We start from the raw sequence: 20,941 nt of genomic DNA, 5'->3' as shown, positions 1-20,941 counted from the left end.
AAAGAAATACAGATCAATGGAACAGAATAGAAAGCCCAGAGATAAACCCAAGCACATATGGTCACCTTACTTTTGATAAAGGAGGTAAGAATATACAGTGGAGGAAAGACAGCCTCTTCAATAAGTCTTGCTGGGAAAACTGGACAGCTACATGTAAAAGAATGAAATTAGAACACTCTCTAACACCATACACAAAAATAAACTCAAAATAGATTAAAGACCTAAATGTAAGGCCAGACACTATAAAACTCTTAGAGGAAAACATAGGCAGAACACTCTATGACATAAATCACAGCAAGATCCTTTTTGACCCACCTCCTAGAGAAATGGAAATAAAAACAAAAATAAACAAATTGGACCTAATGAAACATAAAAGCTTTTGCACAACAAAGGAAACCATAAACAAGACGAAAAGACAACCCTCAAAATGGGAGAAAATATTTGCAAATGAAGCAACTGATAAAGGATTAATCTCCAAAATTTACAAGCAGCTCATGCAGCTCAATATCAAATAAACAAACAACCCAAGCCAAAAATGTGCAGAAGACCTAAACAGACATTTCTCCTAAGATATACAGATTGCCAACAAATACATGAAAGGATGCTCAACATCACTAATCATTAGAGAAATGCAAATCAAAACCACAATGAGGTATCACCTCACACCAGTCAGAATGGCCACCATCAAAAAATCTACAAACAATAAATGCTGGGGAGGGTGTGGAGAAAAGGGAACCCTCTTGCTGTTGGTGGGAATGTAAATTGATACAGCCACTATGGAGAACAGTATGAAGATTCCTTAAAAAACTAAAATTAGAACTACCCTATGACCCAGCAATCCCACTACTGGGCATATACCCTGAGAAAACCATAATTCAAAAAGAGTCATGTACCACAATGTTCATTGCAGCTCTATTTACAATAGCCAGGACATGGAAGAAGCCTAAGTGTCCATCAAAAGATGAATGGATAAAAATGATGTGGCCCATATATACAATGGAATATTACTCAGCCATAAAAAGAAACAAAATTGAGTTATTTGTAGTGAGGTGGATGGACCTAGAGTCTGTCATACAGAATGAAGGAAGTCAGAAAGAGAAAAACAAATACTGTATGTTAACACATATATATGGAATCTAAAAAAAAAAAAAAATGGTTCTGAAGAACCTAAGGGCAGGACAGGAATAAAGACGCAGACATAGAGAATGGACTTGAGGACATGGGGAGGGGGAAGGGTAAGCTGGGACAAAGTTAGAGAGTGGTTTGGACATATATACACCACCAAATGTAAAATAGATAGCTAGTGGGAAGTGGCCACATAGCACAGGGAGATCAGCTCTGTGCTTTGTGACCACCTAGAGGGTGGGATAGGGAGGGTGAGAGGGAGACGCAAGAGGGAGGAGATATGGGGATATATGTATATATATATAGTTGATTCACTTTGTTATAAAGCAGAAACTAACACACCATTGTAACGTAATTATTCTCCATTAAAGATGTTAAAAAAAATAAGAATTGAAAATATACTCAAATATAGTGGTGGTAAAGGCAGTGAGTTCTATAGTCTGGGACTTAGGTACTATCATTACACTTGTTACAATACATTTTTGAGGTTTCTCTGCAATGAGTAGGCTGATAGCATACATTTGCAACTTCATGCCATCATCCTGTTACCCAGCTGCAGGTTTAGGCAGAAGTGTTCAGCAGAGGAATATCAACATTTCAGTTAATTTATTTCTATATTAACCAGTAAGTTTACAGAGATAGCCAAAGGCAATAGTGGTTAAAGAAAGCTTATATTCAGATGAGATGCCAGTCAAGATTCTTTTGTTTCTGCTTCATGGGTTGACCACTTACCCTTAGATAAGGGGAACATCTACTATTAGGGTGCACATAGTTCTGGACAAAGCAACAAAAGAGTGAAGACACAGATAAAAGTCCCCATTATCATGGTGCTTACATTATAGCGAAGAAAGGTGAGTCACAAACAAATGGGGAAATGTCAGTAGTGACAATACTGTGTTGAAACTAAAACAAGATGAATTATAGGGAGATAAAGGGGCTCTGTAGATAGTGTGATCAGAAAAGGACTCTGAGAAATTCATTTTTAGGTTGATATTTTAAAGGCAGAATGTAGCCAGACCACACAAAAGTCTGGGACAATAACATTCTAAGCAGAGGAATTGCCTAGTGCCAAGGTCATAAGGAAGAGGCATTCATGGACTGGGTACAGAACAAATTTAAGTGTGTCTGGAGCAGACTGAGTGGTCAAGGTTGGTGTGAGTGCTTGCCCTTTTTTTTTGGAGATGGACACCCATAAATGAGCAGGGTAACTTGGGAACATTGATTTGCCTTGCTGTTCCATTAGTTGATTAGGGGTTGGTACACAATATGCTTGTTTACGGATTGCACACAGGATCCCTTAAGAAGTCCATCTGTGGAAATGAGTGGGCTGAGGACAAATGAATCAGGTTTATGCAGCTGGCCAGGGCTACTGGGGCCAGCTGGCCTTAGGATCACATTTGTCACTTCTTCCATGACTTCAAAAAGATGGGTGTAACCTCACTTGTCTCTAATTTGATGCATACTTCCTAGTCGTTTGGGGGCATTGTAAAAAGGATATACCTAAAGGAATTCCCTGGTGGCCCAGTGGTTAGGACTCTGCACTCTCACTGCTTAGGCCCGGGTTTGATCCCTGGTGGGGGAACTAAGATCCCACATGCTGCACGGCCAAAAAAAAAAAAAAAAAAGAGAGAGAGAGAGTGAGAGAGAGACATCAACGGGTATGCCTGAGAAATTTTTAAAAAAATAATAAAACACCTAAAAAATGACCCCCCCAAAAATAGATATACCTAAGGGAAGGTTTTCTTGAAGTCTTTGAGAGGAGGCATTATTCAAAAATTAATAGTAGTTTCAGAGAAAGCTACCTCAGTTTGAGGAAAGTGCTAGCTGTGTTCAAATAATTCTAGAAAATTAGATGAGCCATCTCCTTTTAAGGCTGTCTGAGTTTCATCTATGTGGCTTAGGTACCAAAATGAATCCAGGTCTGTGTTGTAGAATTCCCTGAAGAGTTTATATGGTATTCATGGAGAGGCAGACAGTGTTAGTCACTTCCTTGTCCAGGGAAGCATGTAGGGAGCTTGGTACTGATCGAAATGAATTCCTATGCTCTTGGCAACCAGGAGCCACCAGAGACTTAGATGGCCTTCCTAGGGGCATGCTGTGTGCTGATGCCTAGAAAGATAAAGCTAGTCAGAGTTCCAGTCCATCATCACTGGTCATTCTGAACCCTGGGTTAACACCTCTGGGGTCCCACAGCCATGTTAAAGTCTACACTTTGTTTATGATTCCTGACCTCTGGAGAGTGGGGGAAAGAAATACATTTTAAAGGGAACCCAGAGTCTGCAGGAATGAAAGCGAAGCAGGTTGCACTGAGGGAGAGAATCACATAATAAAGTCACTAATTCCTGATTGTTTCAGGAGACAATGAGATGAAATGCACTGTCTGAAATCAAGGTCTTGTGAAAGTACACGAAAGGCTTCCTACCAATTCATACAAGTTTCGATTGTTTTTAATGCATCCCCATCAAGGTAATAAAAAAATCAACTTTTTGTTTCAGCTCTGACATGTAAAGCTCTTTCTGTACTTAAATGAAGAAAAATCTCGACAAACAGACAATCAATGAGTTTTCTGGACACATCAGAGAACTGAGGCTGCAAAGCAATACAAGCACCCCGAAATGTAGAGAGAAGGAAACTCCAGTGAGTTGCAAGATGTGAAGTTCTGGGGCAGAAGCTCTGGAAGCCAGAGGCTGGAGGAAAGCCTTCACAGAGAGCAGTGCTGAAACCTCATCCCATCTGGCGGAAGGACGTCTAGCCACTCCAGCCTCACTCTAGTCTTCTTGTGTCATCTAAGGAATAAGAAAACTGAAGCCAACAGGTGAGAGAGCTCCAGGGAAATAGGCTGGGGTTATCAAAGTCAAGAAAGATGGTAGGAGATGGGAAAAACTCTAGGGAGGGACAGAGACATCTGTAAAGACCCCCACGACAGAAGCACACTGTACCCCCGAAAGACTGAGACTTAATCAGAAGCTTAAAGAACTCCCCCTGCCCCATGCTCCACCTCCTCACTAGCAAACCTCCAACAAGAGCAGTGGATTAGTGCAAGAGTTGCAAATTGAATAATCTCTCTGAAGATCAGTACAAAGGGCCCTGAAATTCAGCACCCATTCATGACAAATACTCTTGAAAAACTAGAAATAGAAGTGATCTTCCTTAACTTAATAAAATTTTTATATGAAAAATGTGCTGCTAACATCATACTTAATGGTTAGAGACTCAATGCTTTGCCTCTAAGATCAGGACAGCATGGCAGTGGTGACAGTATAGACACACAGATCAATGAAATAAAAGGGAAAACACAGAATAGACTGTCACAAATATAGTCAACTACTTTTTGACAAAGATGCAAAGGCAAGTCAATGGAGAAAGAATATTCTTTTCAAAAAATGATGGTGGAAATATTGTAAGTCCATATGTAAAAAGTAAATTTTGATGCTGATCCTGCATCTTGCATGAAAAGTAACTCAAAAAGTATCATACAACTAAATATAAAATGTAAAACAATATAACTTTTAGAATAAAACAGAGAAGAAAGCTTTCATACCTTTGGATTTGTTGATGGGTTCTTAGATACAACAAAAAAGTATAATCCACGAGATTAAAAATTGATGAATTGGACTTTATTAAAGATAAAATATTTTTCTCTGCCAAAGTCACTGTTGAAGGAAAGAAAAGACAAGTCCCAGCCTTGGAGAATATATTTGTACATCGCATATCTAATAAAGAAATTGTATCCATAACATACAAAGAACTCTCAAAAGACAATAAAGAAAAATGAATAGCCCAATGAATAAGTTGGCAAAAGAACATCTCACAAAAAATTTTCAACACACTTGTAGATAGTCAGCAGCAAGCCTTAGTTTTACACTTTTTTTCTTCATTGCACCCTTTACTATCTATAGAGTTTCCAAATAGGAGTGTCCAGGAGCTATCCTAGAAGAGGGCAATGAGGTCTAGACAACTTTCTAGCTGACTAGCCAGAGTGAGGTTACATGTTTTTAACACATGCACATGACTATTCTTCATCCTAAAGTGAATACTTTCCTACCTCAGGAAGATCTAATTTAATTCCAGTTTTGTAGCATCCTATAACACAGCATCTTAGGCTGCGAACAAGTTTATTTTTAGAATGTTTTTGAGGATTATTTTCCATTCTCAGTAAACAACAGCAAACGTGTTTCATACTGCAGAGTGTTCTGTGAGATCTGGGTCTGTCCAAGTACAGACTTCCTTCTGTCTGTGATCCATGGTCTGCGAAATAGATCCCACTAGGGCCATCTGGTGGCCACTGGGTAAACCAGCAGCTTTTTGTATTTGCTGTTTCTCCGGAGAACTTTAGCTTTACTAAAGCTCTACTAAGAAGTCTAAAAATTCTAAAACGAGGGCTTGCTACAGACTATCTGTAAGCTTCCTGAACATTTATCAGAATTCAGTAGCCATATGTTTTGTTAATGTATTAATCGCTCCATATATTTTACATATAGTTATTACATAAATGTATAATCCATATGATTTCCCTGGACTCGGTTCATTAAATGACTCCATGAAATATATTCACTCTCCCCTTTCTACTACGATTGCCTTATGTTAAGTTCCTAATATCTCTTGCCTGGAATATTTCTCCTATGTAGTGTCTCTGCTTCCCCTCTTAAGCCATTTTCCAGAGTAGCCCAAATTATCTTTTAGAAACATATATATCATAATAGGGTCATGTCTTTTCCCTGCTTAAAGTCTTCCAGTGATGTTCCACCACAATTGTCGTGGACTGTAGACTCTTCACAATCACCCACAGAGCCCTACATGATCTGGTCTCCACCTACCCCGTCAACCTCATCCCCTACCCCTCTCCTCTTCCTTCACTAGAAACCAGATGGACTAGTTTCTTAAACACAGCCTCCCAGACTTTGGCTTTTGTGTGTTGTTCCCTCTACCTGGAATGATTGGTTCCCAGGTATTTAAATGGTTGCTTTTCTCTAAAACCATGGGGTGGTTTCAGATCAAATACAAAGTCCTCAGAGATGTATCCTCTCTCTGATTACTTCTGGGTTACTCAGATAAATTACCACTAAGCCGCAACGACAAAGAAACCCCCAAATCTCAGACGTTTGGTTATATTATATCGTGTCATGTTACATTATGGTATGTTAGGTGAGATGTCATGTCTTGTCATGTTATATGATATCACATTATTCTTGATTATGCAAATGTAAGTACGGGTTAAAGAGAGTGGAGATTGAGAAGCTCTGCTCCATGTAATTATTCAGGGACTGAGGCACCTGCTCACTTACGATTCTGCTTGGCACCTGGTTATTAGAAACTATGCCATTCACCTGTCAGAGGAAGTATGAGAGTGTGGAGGATTCTGTCAGAGGGTTTTATGGACCAGATATGGTAGTGGAGTGCTTTATTTCTTCCTACATCCCATCAGTTGGAATTCAACCACATGGTGTCAACTAACTATGACTGTGGACTGGAATGTAGGCCAGTTGTGAGTCCCCGGGGAAAATAAGATTGGATGAAGATACAACATTTTCTCTGCCAAGGTGGCCATTTTGTTCATCGAATATTCACTTCACTGTCTCCTTACATGTTGAGCAAATTCCTTTCCTAAGGGAGACAACCCAAAATTCATCTACGTATTGAAGGCAGTTCAAAGTTCAGGATTCCTGAATGATACTGAAGTCCTGATGTGGTTTTTCATGGTCAAGGACTTGGATATGTTATTTTCTTTCAACATCAAATGTCAATCAGAGAAAGGGAAAGGCTGGCCGTAATGAAAATCCTCATTTGGAAAAGCAAAGGAGACGCACAATTACCAGGGACCCGTAGGAATTATGGGATCCAACTGACACTGGTGATGCCTGTGATGCAAGTGAGAAGTAATATTCTAGAAGGACATAGTTGTGGGATGAAATCCTAGTTCCTACCTTTTTGGATAAAAGGGGTAAAAATGGAAGGTCTGAAATAATTACTACATTTCTTTACATTTAAATGCTGAGCAGAGAAAGGAGTTGTGGCTTGATTCCATGTTGAATTCTTTGTCTGAGTGTTTCACATGTGTTTCATACCCCACTCTCCCATTTGTACCTGGAAGGCCAGACCACTTGTAGGCATGAGGCACTTACTTTGAAGGAGCAACCAAAACTCTGACTCCAAAGAATGAAACTCAAAAACTGAAAAGAATGTAAAAAGACATATGCAACTGCATGTCTAATTTTTCAGTTCTTGATAGTTCAAAGAGGACTTAAGGGATAGAAAAAGTACGTGGATGGAAGATAGATAGAAATGGGTAATATGTGATCTTGAGTGGTGAGGTGAGGGTTGAAGTTGATGGTTCAGTAAAAAGGAATGTTCATTTAGAACAGGAATCCTTTTATAGCAGCGGTCCCCAACCTTTATGGCACCAGGGACTGGCTTCATGGAAGACAATTTTTCCACAGACCAGGATGGGGCAGGGAGGGAATGGTTTCTGGATGATTCAAGTGCAGTACATTTATTGTGCACTTTATTTCTATTATTATTACATTGTAATATATAATGAAATAATTATACAACTCATGATAATGCAGAATCAGTGGGAGCCCTGAGCTTGTTTTCACTTGCCACTCACTGATAGGGTTTTGATATGAGTCTGCAAGCAATTAATTTATTATGGTCTCTGTGCAGTCAAACCTCTCTGCTAATTATAATCTGTATTTGCAGCCACTCCCCAGAGCTAGCATCATTGCCTCAGCTCCACCTCAGATCATCAGACATTAGATTCTCATAAGGAGTGCACAACATAGATCCTTTGCATGCACAGTTCACAGTAGGGTTCACTCTCCTATGAGAATCTAATGCCGCCGCTGATCTGACAGGAGGTGGAGCTCAGGCGGTAATGCAAGTGATGAGGAGTGGCTGTAAATACAGAGGAAGCTTCACTTGCTCACCCACCACTCACCTCTTGCTGTGTGACCTGGTTCCTAACAGGCCACAGATCAGTACCAATCCATGATCCGGGGATTGGGGACCCCTGTTTTACAGCATGGGTCCCAACTCAATGCTGAATCTTTCCCGTTTCTCCTGGGACCCTCTCTAGGGAGAGGTCAGCCCTTTAGCCATTGAGTATCTAGTCTGAGATAATGCTTCTAGCTACTTCTTTGTTTGTGTCCAAAGATTCTAGAAACTTTTAATTCTAGGAGAGAGGGTAGGTTGTTTGGACATACTGGGGAATGCAGAGCAATGAGAAAGCCTAAACACCCAATCACGATCAGCTCAGAAAGATCCACATAGAAATTACCCTCTGATTTAGAAAAGGACCTTTGCTCTGTAGGATACCCCATAGTTGTTGGTGATCTATGATGATTGCTTGTCTTCCTTACCAGGCTGCAAGCTCTACAATGGCAAGAGTAGTGTCTCCTTTTCTCACTATCGATTTCTCAGCTCTTGTCACAGTGCCTGACTTATAGTAAATTTTCAGTAAATATGAGTTGAATAAATGAATAAATTTCCTGTAGCCATCGTTGTTAAACTGAATGAGAGTCAGGCAGTGAAGCCTGTATGTTCTCTGTGTATGTACACATTGCAGCTCAGAGTCAAATGCCTATGGCACATATTTGAGCTCCTTGTACCTTGTTTAGAAAGAATTGGCTGTGTTGAATGTTGTCTGCCTAGAATCTTTAGGGTTGACCATATGGGAACCACTGTGTCTAACAACGAACTCAATTTCACTATCTAGAAGAAATCCCTGGGTTGGAGGATGGTTGTTTGTCCTTGGAAAGAAAAACCTAAGACGTGTATCACAACTGAGCTCTGGGGGAACAAACTGTATAGCCTAGACTTATGTGCTGTGACCACCTTTTTGTATTGGTAGCAATTATTAGATGGATGGATGGTTTTTGAGTAGAGAGACCACCTAAGACATGTATAGTTTAGGGTATAAATTGAACAAAACAGACACAAACCATGTTTTCTGGAGCTCCCAGACTAGTGGAGGACTATAAGTTCAATGATAGCAAAAGTACAGTGGATTATGCATCACAAGTCAGGAATGTTTACCAAATTTAAGGAGATTAGGGAAGGCCATCAGCAGAAGTGTCACAAAAACTGAAACTTGAAGGTTGAGTAAATGGTAAAACACTCAGGGATCAGATGTTCCAGACAGAGAGAAAGCATGAATGAAAGACTGGGAAAGGGATCATGGTGCATTTGAGAGACAGAAGGGGAGGGAGAAGATGATGTATTCTGGAGAAGGTATTCTGCATTCAAAGAACTGACAGCAGATCACTGTTGTTAAAACTTCAAATGTATGTGTGTGTATGTGAAGGAGCTGGGAATGGAGAATGTTGAATCTGGAAACATAAGAAGAAGGAATACAATGAAAGATCTTGTACATTATAATAATAGGTTTGGCCTTTAATAGTAATAGGAGACCTCTGAAGGCACTTAATCAGGAGAATGGTGTAATCAGATTTACTTTTTGAGAGCGATGAAATGACATCTGTCTTACCATACTCCCTGGTTCCCCCACCTCCTAGAGCTCCTTTTATCTGGCTGAAAATCCTGGGGCTTAAAGATAACTGATTTGGGCAAGTCATGAATCACTGTCAACATTGTAGGGAGGCTTTAAAAGTAACCAAGGGCTCAGAAGGTGTGAATGCACCTTTTGCATAATAAGACCATTACACTAAGCCGGGTTGGCTTTGATGCGTTTGTGTAGACTCAGATTCTCATGGAGAAAACCATCTCTGCCTCAGAAAAGAGACCCTTTTCTCTAACACCCCTGGAATGAGAGTACATCTTCCCCTTCCCCTACGGAACCATTAGGCAGTGGGAAAAAAAAAACAAACCAAAAAAAAAAAAAAAAAAACTTAACCATTCTCCCCTCCACCAACTACTGACTCAATATAAACTGAGCTGAAGCAAAAGTGACTAAGAGGCAGTGGGCATCTGAAGTGGCGTGAAAAGGATCTTGGTGGCCAGGATACCATTATGTGAAAAGGAGAGGAAGTGGCAGAGGAGGAGAGGGCAGACCCTTGGATGGGGCAGAGTTTCAAGGGAGATGACTGTGGCAAAGTACACAGAGAAAACAGGAGTTAAGATATGATAGAACCTTCTTCACATGAGACCTCCTTTCAGGTCTGGGACATGAGACATTGCCCAGGAGACTGATGAGTCAAGGCACAACCAGATTCAAAAGTCTCTGTCCCAGACTCAAAATTCCAGATCAGCTTAAGGTATTGGCAGAACTCTGCAGGAAAGAAAAGTTTGAACATTCTTTGTGAATTAGCAGCTATTTGGTTTGAAGAAGGAAGGTGAAAAACCACCTGCGTCCCTAATTGGGAGGACAGATCCCTCTCCGAGGCTGTCACGTGGTACTAGATTGCACCCAACTATGCCCTTCTAGACAGTAAGAAGTATCAACTGGTTAATTTCCCAACTGGAAAATTGTAAGGCTACCCTCAGCCCCTCTATCCACAGAGTGAAATTTGTGACATACACCGAGGGGAAGAACAGAGAGTCTTTCTTCTAAGGTTAGAAAAATCATCCTGACTAGAGTGAAGAGAATGGATTGAGTGGGAATAATTAAGGAGACAGGGGAGCCAGATGGAAGCTAGTCCAATAATCCAGTAAAGAGTAAAAGCTCGCTAAGGTAAGATAGTGGCAGTGAGTTGGAGAGAAGCAATAGATTTGGAGATTAAGAGGAGCCATCCCTTGCCAACTACCTTGCACTCAAAGACAAGAGATATATGGAAAACTATCGAGTTAAATAGAGCTCTAAGTTTTCTGGCTTGAGTGACTGGATGAATACAGGTGTGCTTATTTGGGAAAAGGAACACAGAAAGGTAGCTACTGACGTGGGTATTCAGTTTCTGATATTTGTATCACATATCTAGAAAATAATGTCACACAGGCAGATGCATTCATTTGTTTGTTGGTTTGTTTATTGCTTTGTTCTGGAAAGCATTTGGGGTGATCTAGAAGGCATTCATATATTCGATTGTGGGTTTAGTTCCATAAGTGATTGGAGATAAAAATATGGGAGTCAGCATAGAGACAGTGGTTGAAACCCTGGATGGAATTGAGATGATGACTGATTATACAAAATGAGTAGAGAGTCAGGGATGGGAAGTTCAGAAAGCAGATATGGAATATGCAAGCAGTGGAAGAAGTGTCCACAACAGAAAAATAATGATTCAAAAGATTGACAGAGGCACTAGGAAAATGTGATGTTAAATGAACCAAGAGAGGAGAGAGAATCAGGCACCGCTCACAGATTTAGATGGTGATAGAAAATCATTCATTGGGTTTAGCAGAAATAAGGTAATAGGAAGGGAAACTCTGATAACAATGGTTTAAGAATAAGAAAAAATGAATAAGTAGAAGGAGTGAGGTTCTAGAAATGAATTCTAAATGGAAGTAATGGTAGAAGAAAATATCTGGAATTAGATGGAGGGCAAGGGGAAGTAAATCTCTGTGTGTGTGTGTGTGTGTGTGTGTGTGTGTGTGCACACATAAATAAATAAATGTAAAGAGATCATATAACAGAATCTTGTCTTGACACTCCTCAGTGACATCATAGCATTAGCAATTTCACTTAAAATCTCTTATTTGCAGCATTGTCATAAATAAAATTAATATGATAATAGTTAGCTTACTATGTTGATCTTAATAGTTTTAGCCTAGATTTTTCAAATCATGCAGCCTCCTGGATTCTTCCAGACCTGTTAAAGTTAAGGATTACCTGCCATTTCTGGGTCAGACTTTGTAAAGATTCTTTTAAATCACTGAAAAAAATTTTCAGGAAAACAAGGGTTAGACTCCACACAAAAGTACTTTATTCTCCTTGATTCTCTTCAAAGTGAAGCACTAAGCAACTCATTCATTGAACTCTTTATTCAATAAAAATTTTTAAATTTTCTACTGTGTTCTGGGACCCCTGAAGTCCATGAACCCTTTCTTCTAACCAGCTTGTTGATTATTTAGTTATAAATAATCCTGTATAAATTTCCTGAAAGTTATTTATTGAGCCATGAGATCTCTTTCAGTTCTCTTATTTGTTCTGTCTCTATATTATACTTATATTTATATTTAAGCCTCAGTCTGTCTCTTGCAAAGGCTTCATTTCACTAGGAGACACCCATTATGAGGATTATCCTTATTCTTCATTTTTATGGGCTTGTTTTGCACCTCGATTACCTTACACCCTGTTTTGTGTTGGTCTCATTCTATAGTGATGTTATCATCTAGGAATGACTGGGGTGCTCACCTGGGTCCATCCTGCTTATAGCAGCCCTCACAGGCATCTCCCCTTCCTGAGCCAATGTGGCTGGACCAGTGCCTGTGGTTCTTATGATTGCAAGGTGTATCTCAGCAACAACTATCAGGGGACTTGGAAAAAACAAGATTTATTACTCACAGATCCTGGAGGTTACACAGCACATCTGTGGCCACCCAGCAAGGCCACAGATAGAGAGTGCAGCCTGGGGCTCTGCATTTATTGTGGTCAAGGGTGGGGTGCCTAGGGTTTTGTGGGTTCACTATTGGTGAATGTAAAACATAAGAGCAGGAATTGAAGCATGGGAAGGGAAAAACAGGGTCATCAAGCAGTCAGTTATGTAGGTCAACCAGAGCTTTCCAAAAAGGGGAACTTCATGAGTGGGGTGGCCTGGCTCTTTATCTGGTTGTGTAGCTGGCAATAAATTTATTCAAGATGAATGTCTTTGAAATGGATGCCTTGACAATCAAAATCTTAATGTCAGGCACTTATATTACAATCCAAAAATCTAATTGTCAGGCAGATATACCACAATCCACCCTGTGATGCCCAGGCATCAGAGTCAATGGTGAGGACATTACCAGCCCAGGTAGCAGATATGTTAACAGTTGAGGGCAGGGCACATTACAACTAAGAGAGTACACATCTAATTAGGGTTATAGTAACAAATCTCAAAATAATTACACAGGTGATGGTCTGAAATCTAGTTCATAGCCATTGTCCCAAACTTGAAGGGTGCAGCCATCAAAATATATCAGTGATCTTAGGGCCCTGGGAACCTGTTCAAAGATTTGGGTAATATTGTGGAATATTTTAATAGCTGGAACCATCTGGTATAAAATTTGAACCTGTCCCGAGTCGTTGAGGTATAGGCAGTAAGTGGTCCTGGGGAGGGCACCAGCCCCTCCTTCCTTGGCCAGGGGATTTTCTAAGACCATTTGGACAAGAGATTGTCTAAAACCCTTGCACAAGGCACAGGGTTTCATCAAGTCATTGTACATGTTAGGATAAGATGGCTGATAATTGCTTATTGACCTCAATGACCTGATTGCGGTGGGGGGGGGCCCTTGCATCAGTGCCAATCCGATCAACCCTAGTAGGACTGCAATGTCCAGGACTAAGGGAATGAAAATGGCTCTTTTGGGTTGGTGGTAGTCAGCCAGAGTAGGATACAGCGAGGTTTGTGAACGAGCAATAAACCTCCAGTGGCAGGCCAAGGAGACAATGGTGCATTGTTTTTTGTGGCCCGGGGAGGAGGATCAGAGGGCTTGGGGAGAGAATGGTGCACGAGGTGAGAGCTTGCAAAGTGGGCCCACAATGCAATCTGAAGGCAGAAATTCCCAGTGTAAAGTGTTCATTGAAGTTTCCAGTCTGAAACTTGGGAAATCACACCATTCATTGGTTATCCTGGCTACGTGAGTCCTGGTGGAGTGGTTAAACGTCTGTGGTCCAAGAGCTGCTTGTGCCTAGGCATAGAACCACCAAAGTGGCCTGCAAGGCTGCTCCCACATGGCTCTGTGAGGAGCAGTTGGGGTAGGAAATGGGGGGGGCGAGGAGCATCTAATGGAAGGGAAGCCATGGCAAAGATGTTAGTTAGAGTTGGCTGAAGTGGAAAGATCAACAGAGCAAGCACTTAAGGTGGAGTGCAGGCAACTGGGGGCTAGGTGACAGACGTAATTTCTGATTCCCACTGAGTGGGTAGCCTTCTTAGTTAGTGGGGTAAAAATGTGGGTGGTATTTGTGAAGCACCTGACACGTAGTGTGGGGAAAGCATGGGGGAAATGTGGTGGAAGATATCCTAATAGATATCAGGGGTAACCATGGTGGGGGCTTGCTGTGGCCAGCAGGGATTGGGAATTCCCAAGTAAGCACACAGCACACAGACACAGAAGGTCAAGTTGATCAGGTACAAACGGGCAGTATTTGCAGGCCTGGGAGCTATCTGGTTCAGAATGCACAATTTGGCCTGACTCGGTGGGGGAATAGAATACAGTGCTACCCTGTGGTCAGCAGGGGAAATACTCATAGTCTGACAGGACTCTTGGTACAGAGTAGGGTCAGTAGGCAAACAATGGGCAAATTCAGCAAAATAATATTTCACTGAATCCCACAATTCCATCAGGGCAGTATATTTAGTCCCTCGTTCCCAGAAAGTCTTAGTCCCCACTGTGGAGATTCACTGAGTTCACTATAAACTGGGCAGGGAGTGAGGTCTGTGGCATGGTGCTGTGTCCCTGAGGAGTCATCTCTGCTAGAGGAGGTGTAGGCTCCTCCAATGGTGAACTCGGGCTGGATGAGGTGCTCTGGAGTGGTGGCCGGTGAGGGTGTGGGTGACCCTCTCATGGGCTATGCACTTGGAGTCACGGTCATGGGCTGGGAGTAGTGTAGCCTGATATAGCTTGGAGGCTTCCCTGAGGACTGAGCTAACATATCTGGGCCTGCTGCTAGTGCAACACATTCTTAAGAGATTCCCTGGAGACATCAAGGGCACAATTAGAACAGGAATGGGTGGCTACCCTTTTATTCCCTGACGAACTCATCCACAGTACGTAAAGATTGTGGACACATTTATATCCCTGCTAAGGAGGATCTTATGGATGCTATTTAGGCATTCCTGGGACTGGCCTGTGAGGGCAATTGGAAAATCATGGGACCACAGTTATCCCATAATCAGGTAGGTTTTATGTATGGGTACTTAAAGGTCCAGCTAGCTTGAAGCAGTATTTGATGTACAGAAATCAGGAGGAAGGGCAAGTGTCATTTAGACATCATTTCCAGAAGGCCAATCTCTGCAAAGGACTCAATCCCTTCACTGCCCAGACTTGGTGGCATGCTGGCCTGAGCCCTTCCAATGGGGCTGTCCAACATTCCCTGCTATTACATCCTGTAACCAGATGGATTTTACGTATGATCATCATAGGTCCGGTTAGCTTGTAACAATATTTGATATACTGAAATAGGGAGAAGATCATCATTTAGACATCACTTCCAGAGGGCCCATTGTCTGTAAAGGAATTCAATCTCTTTGCCAGGAGACCTGGTGGCCTGCTGGCCTCAGCCCTTCCAACAGAACTCTCCAACACTCTCCACTTTTCCACCCTGTGGTGCAATTGCAGGCTGGAGCAGGACTGGTCCAGCATTGTATCTGTGTGATGGTTAACTCTGAGGGGTCTACCAGTAGCTGTGTCTCCCAGGCAATACAAAGCAATAAGAATAGCCATAGTCATACAGAGCACTGGCATTTCATGAGCAATTGTCAGGTTGCTTCTGGCTGAACTATTTGTGTATTGATTAACGGCTCAGTGTAATTGCTCTTCATGAGAAAGTCATGGGTTACCTCTTCAGGCGTGAAGTACAGCCATGACTTGTAACTTTCATCGCGAAATATGGCTTGCACCTACCACGCAGAGAGTTTCTTTCCCTCTTTCAGACACCCAAACTTGTGCCCCTGGTTGGTCCTGTAGCAATGATTTCCACTCTCTTAAATTACTAGGGAATTAAGTTTAAATTAGCCACCCTTTGTATCTTCTATATTTGGGAAGAGCAGCCAGTATGGAGAGGCTCTTTTTGAAGGGTCCTCACCATTGTCAGGGTTTCCAAAGAAACAATTTTGCACCAACTTGGTGGACTTTGGGACAGGATGGCATTCAGTGAGGAGGGGGTCAATTGGACGATCTGCCCTTGATCAGGTCACCAGAGTGAAGCAGATGGCGAGATGACTGCAAAATTATCGAAAGAGGGAAGTGGAGTCAGAGGAAAATATGAAAAGGATATCGTCTTGGAGGGCAAAAGCTTGAGGCTTGCCAGAGAGGAGCAAAAGTGGCATTTGGTGGGGGGGGGGAATGGATAATAATTGATATGTTGGATATAAAGGCCCAGGGGTGAGAGTTAAGTAATATGAGGGCCCGTGACAAGAATTCAACCCATTTCAAGGACCACATGCCTGGACGTAATTTAAGGAGTGTCTCTTTAAGGAGGCCCTTAAGATGCTCAGTGAGGCCAGCTGCCTGGGGGCAGTAGCCTAGATGGACTTTCCAAAACTGCTATGTTGGAGAGCTCACTGTTGAGCCTCCCAAGAGGTAAAGTGGGTACCTAGGTCAGAGTTAATGTCTGGTGATCCAAAAGGAACAAGAATAAATTTGGTAAGGAAGGAGATTACATTTTTTTGAAGAGGAATGCCAGGTGTGGGTCACCAAGAGCACTCCCACATCAGTGATTGTGACAGCATATGTAGAAGCCCCAGTAGAAGGAAAGTGACCAGGGAAATCACATCTTGAGAGATGAGGCTGGGCCTTGGATCTTGTGAGGGACGATTGCCCAGGTGTAATGGTGTAGGTGGTGTGTGAGGCTGTGCACATTTGCCCTTCCAACTTCCTCGTAGGGACCCTCAGCATCAATATGATGCCAAAAATGACACTTTCCCAATTGTAAGGCATTTAAATCCTGACAGCAGAGGTTATGTGCAATTGCAGAGCTGTTTAAATATCCCACCAGGAGCTGTGTAAATGTGTATCGAACCCTGTCAAAAGTGAAAGCAAAGTAGGCCTGGAATTTCCCCGTGATGGGAACAGAACAGAACATGTTAGCTAGCTCAGGGTCACTCCTTGCACCAGTGTTATGTCCTCAATCAATTCTGCAGTTATCAGGAATTGGAGTCTTAATCAGGGGAACTGGAGTATTGAAGTTTCGATAGTCAATGGCCAGGTGCCATACATTAGCGGTTGGCTTAGGTTTTAGCCAAAAGGGGCTATTGAAAGGGAAGATTGTGGCTTAATGTCCCCAGTATCAAGCACATTGATAATGACAGGGTGTAGACCTTCAGTGCCTTATTTAAGTCGGTACTGGGAGCGTTTGCCACCTTGGTTGAGGAGGAAGAGTCACTGGTATCTACCAGGAAGGCTAAGTACTTGTTCCATGTGGCATGGGGCCATGTTAACGCATCCATGCCTGTTATGGGGAAAGAATAAGCCCAGAGGCCATCAGGAGAGGAAGCAGTTTGAGGTAAATGTCTCATTGGGTCTGTACACCTTTGATTGTTTTACTGGCACGCCCTTTTGTGGGCTCCCCTTTTGTGAATTCAGAGGCACTGTCTGGAATGACAGTGACTTGGGCCCCAGTGTCTAATAGGTCCTAAAAGACTGTACTTTAAGTGGAAGACAACTTTCCATTATTATTTTTAATTAAGTTAAAATTCATGAAAATTGAAGTGTCCAGACTTTTAAGACCATATAAATGTAATTACTTTTGGCAAATGTATAAATCTGTGCAGTGATGTGGTGGTGAACTAGCTTTCTGAACAATCACTGATGTGCTGTTTGTCAATGTCTATGGTGTAAATACTCTCACCACGTCCAGTTTCGAGCCACCAATGTCATATTGCTGAGTATGAAGTTGGGAGGGGATGTGCACTTGGCTCTTTTTACCTATTAGTCCAACTCCAGCATGTGATTGGACGTGTGCAGCCAACGCCCACACGAGATACAGAACATTTCCATCAGTTAAGCATGTTACCTTATGGTGCCTTCGAGATAATCTCTATCTCCATAGATCACCAAGGTTCTGATTTCCATCACAATAAATTAGGTTTTCCTTTTCTTTAACTTTTTAATAAATAAATTCATACGGTATGTTCTTTTAACTATCCGGGTGTTTTTGTCCAAAATATTACTTTGTCATCTCTTAATTTTGCTGTTTTCTTAAATAGTTATGTGCCCCCAAAACCATACTTAGGTTTTTTTCTGTTTTTTAGAAAATGAAAAGTAATTTTTATATGATTTTTATTATCACAGTTTTAACACTTATGCTCTTAGTTGAAATACATTACATAATAATCCCCTATCATTAAAATTTGGTGGGGGGCCTGGGTTAATATGCCTCCTGTCTAAATCATTATTCATGTGGGAATAATAAACTCCACAGATCTTGCCTCAAAAACATTGGTGGAGTCCAGATCCTTGAGTGCAAACATCATGCTCATCTTTGGTCTACAGACACTCATGAGTTCCTCATTTATACTGTATCTAGATTCCATTTGATTCCCTTCATCCAGATTTCATATAAACAACACTGAAAATTAGGTGCTGTTATTCCCATTTTCTCTCAGATGAGTAAACTGAGCTGTAGGACACTTCAGTAACTTGCCCAGGTTACTAAGACACAGAGATGGTGTTAGCTTCCAGTCCTCCACGTATCCTGTCCCCAAATAATTTCCCTTTCTCTAAGCATAGTCTACTGTTTCTTCTGCCTCTTATGTAACAGTCTGGATAAATGGTACCATTATATAAAATATATATGTAAAAATATCTATCTATCTATCTGGAGAGATGGGTGGGAGAGAGAGAGAGAGTTAGTAAAAGAAAATATGACAACTCCAGTGATGAGGAATGTAGCTTAGGAGAAAATTTGCAAACTGCCCAGGCCCAGCCTCAATGCCTCTTCTTTAGATCTGCCCCAACTGCCCTAGCCTGCTACTCTGCCTTTATTTTTGTAGCATCTGCTTTCATTATTACAGAATCTCAGAGAACATGATATCTGGCCAGATTCTCTCATTGTTTGGCTCTTTGGCTGACTGAAGCCCTAAAAAGTAAACTCTATTAAGTGTCTCTCACAGACATAGAAAACAAACTTATGGTTACCAAAGAGGATAGTGGGGGCAGGGTGGAGATAAATTAGGAGTTTGGGATTAACATATACACACTACTATATATAAAATAAACAACTAGGACCTACTGTATAGCACAGGGAACCACACTCAATATCTTATAATAATTTATAATGGAAAAGAATATGAAAAAGAATATATAACTGAATCACTTTGCTGTATACCTGAAACTGACACAACATTGTAAATCAACTACACTTCAATTAAAAACAATTTTGTTGATATAACAACAACAAAAATGAATGAGTGTCTCAAAGGAAGGGTCATGGTAAGATCTCATTGTATGCCCATCACCAGGTATTGCAGCACAGGTGGGACAGTTAAGACCTTCTGGCTCCTTCAACAGATATCTGGAAATCTTCCAACTACGGGGAGTTTAACTGGCCAAGGGCCCCAATGGCTGTGCTCTGAAATCCATGATTGTGTTTATGTCAGAGCCATGCTTCCCATGGACTGCTCCCAGCTAGTGACTGAATGTGACAAGGTCTATTTCTGAGAGATAGGGGACTCCAGTGATGGCCAGCTGTGGCTTGAGGACTCCTGGATGGCCTTGCTGAGACTCCACTAGACTACACGGCAGGCCAAGATGCTTCCATCCTACCTTCCTCCTCTCTCTCTGTCACCTGCATTGGTCTGAAGTATCTCCCCGCCTTCCTGGACCTCTCCCCAACTTCTCTCATGGGATCTTACCCAAATAACATCCGTGCACACTTAATTCTGTTTTGGTGCCTGCTTCTCAGAGGACCCAGACTACCACCCCTTGTTAACCATTTGGGTGGTATCTTTTTGGAAGGGTTGACATTGGAAGAAATAAGGAAAGCCACAATTAAGGAGTCTGAACCATTGCACCAGGAAGCAAAGGAGCATAGCAAAGAGAACACAAAATCTGAGGAACTGGGCAGAGTCCTGGCAGCGGAACAACTAATCCCTTGTTCAGAGGCAGATGAGATGGAAAGATAAGATCTGGAGTGTCTTTTATTCCCAGCAGTTCAGTGATACTTGTCCTTACCTTTGTGGCTTGCCCATCTACAGTGAACGTATATGTGCTTTTCCCCAAGCAGCTTTTTTGTAGGAGACACCCCCACCCCCACACTGGTACACTCACTCCAGATCAAAGGGTAGGCAGAATGGGAGGGGCCAGTCAACTCAAGTGTTTTGGAATCAGACAAACCAGGTTCAAATCCTGGCTCCACAACTTTCTGGATGTGGTCCTGAGGTGGGCAAATTACTTAACTTCCCCGTCATTAGCATTATATTCTGTAGATATCAGGAAGAGTACTAGTACACTGGGTGTTATGAAAATTAGAGCATGCTTATAGACTCCGTTTGCACTTTGTCTACTACATGGTAAAAACTTATTCGTGGTATATATTTTTATAAGAAAAACAGGTCATGCAAAGGCTTCTGGGTCAAGGCTTCTGGCCAGGCATCTTCCTTTTTTATCTGCTATCCATACCACGAGAAATGAATTTTTTTATTTTATGACTGTAGGATCCTAAATGTGACAATTAAGTCCATAGTGTTCATTGTTATTTAAATCTCATTTATCCTTATTTCTTTTTAAATAAGTGACTGATTAGGATGTGTTAAAAATATCTACTAAGCTTGTGGATTCCTGTATTTCCCCTATTGGTTCTTTTGTCTTTGTATTTTCTGAGGCTATGTAATCACATGAATACAAATTTAATTTGCTTTTAACTTCCCGAAGCATTGAAATTTTCTCACCTTTTCTACTAACACCTTTGACTTAAAATTAACTTTGATATAAATCTAGGAAATCTTTCCTTTGCATTACTTGTGTTTAATTTCCAGTATTACAGTTTACTTTCTATTTTTCTTGCTTGTTCTATGCCAATTTTCTCTTCTTTCTTAGCTTTTTATAAATTTATTATTTGTATTCT

The 20,941-nt window shown here is 41.4% G+C and overlaps 1 protein-coding gene across 2 annotated transcripts in view; it reads right to left on the bottom strand.

Moving 5' to 3' along the window:
- The window catches only part of MKRN3 (makorin ring finger protein 3), a 380,445-nt gene continuing 359,504 nt past the window's right edge, over positions 1-20,941 (bottom strand). For both annotated transcript variants that reach the window (XM_082450787.1, XM_082450786.1), the window contains exon 2: positions 1-20,941. This exon is cut by the window's right edge. The gene's annotated coding sequence lies outside the window, so the exon portion shown is untranslated.

Source organism: Balaenoptera physalus (assembly GCF_965194825.1).
Source record: "Balaenoptera physalus genome assembly, chromosome: 2".
Classification (NCBI taxonomy): domain Eukaryota; kingdom Metazoa; phylum Chordata; class Mammalia; order Artiodactyla; family Balaenopteridae; genus Balaenoptera; species Balaenoptera physalus.
The sequence above is the reverse complement of the archived record's forward strand: the minus strand, read 5'-3'. Positions and strand labels throughout refer to the sequence as shown.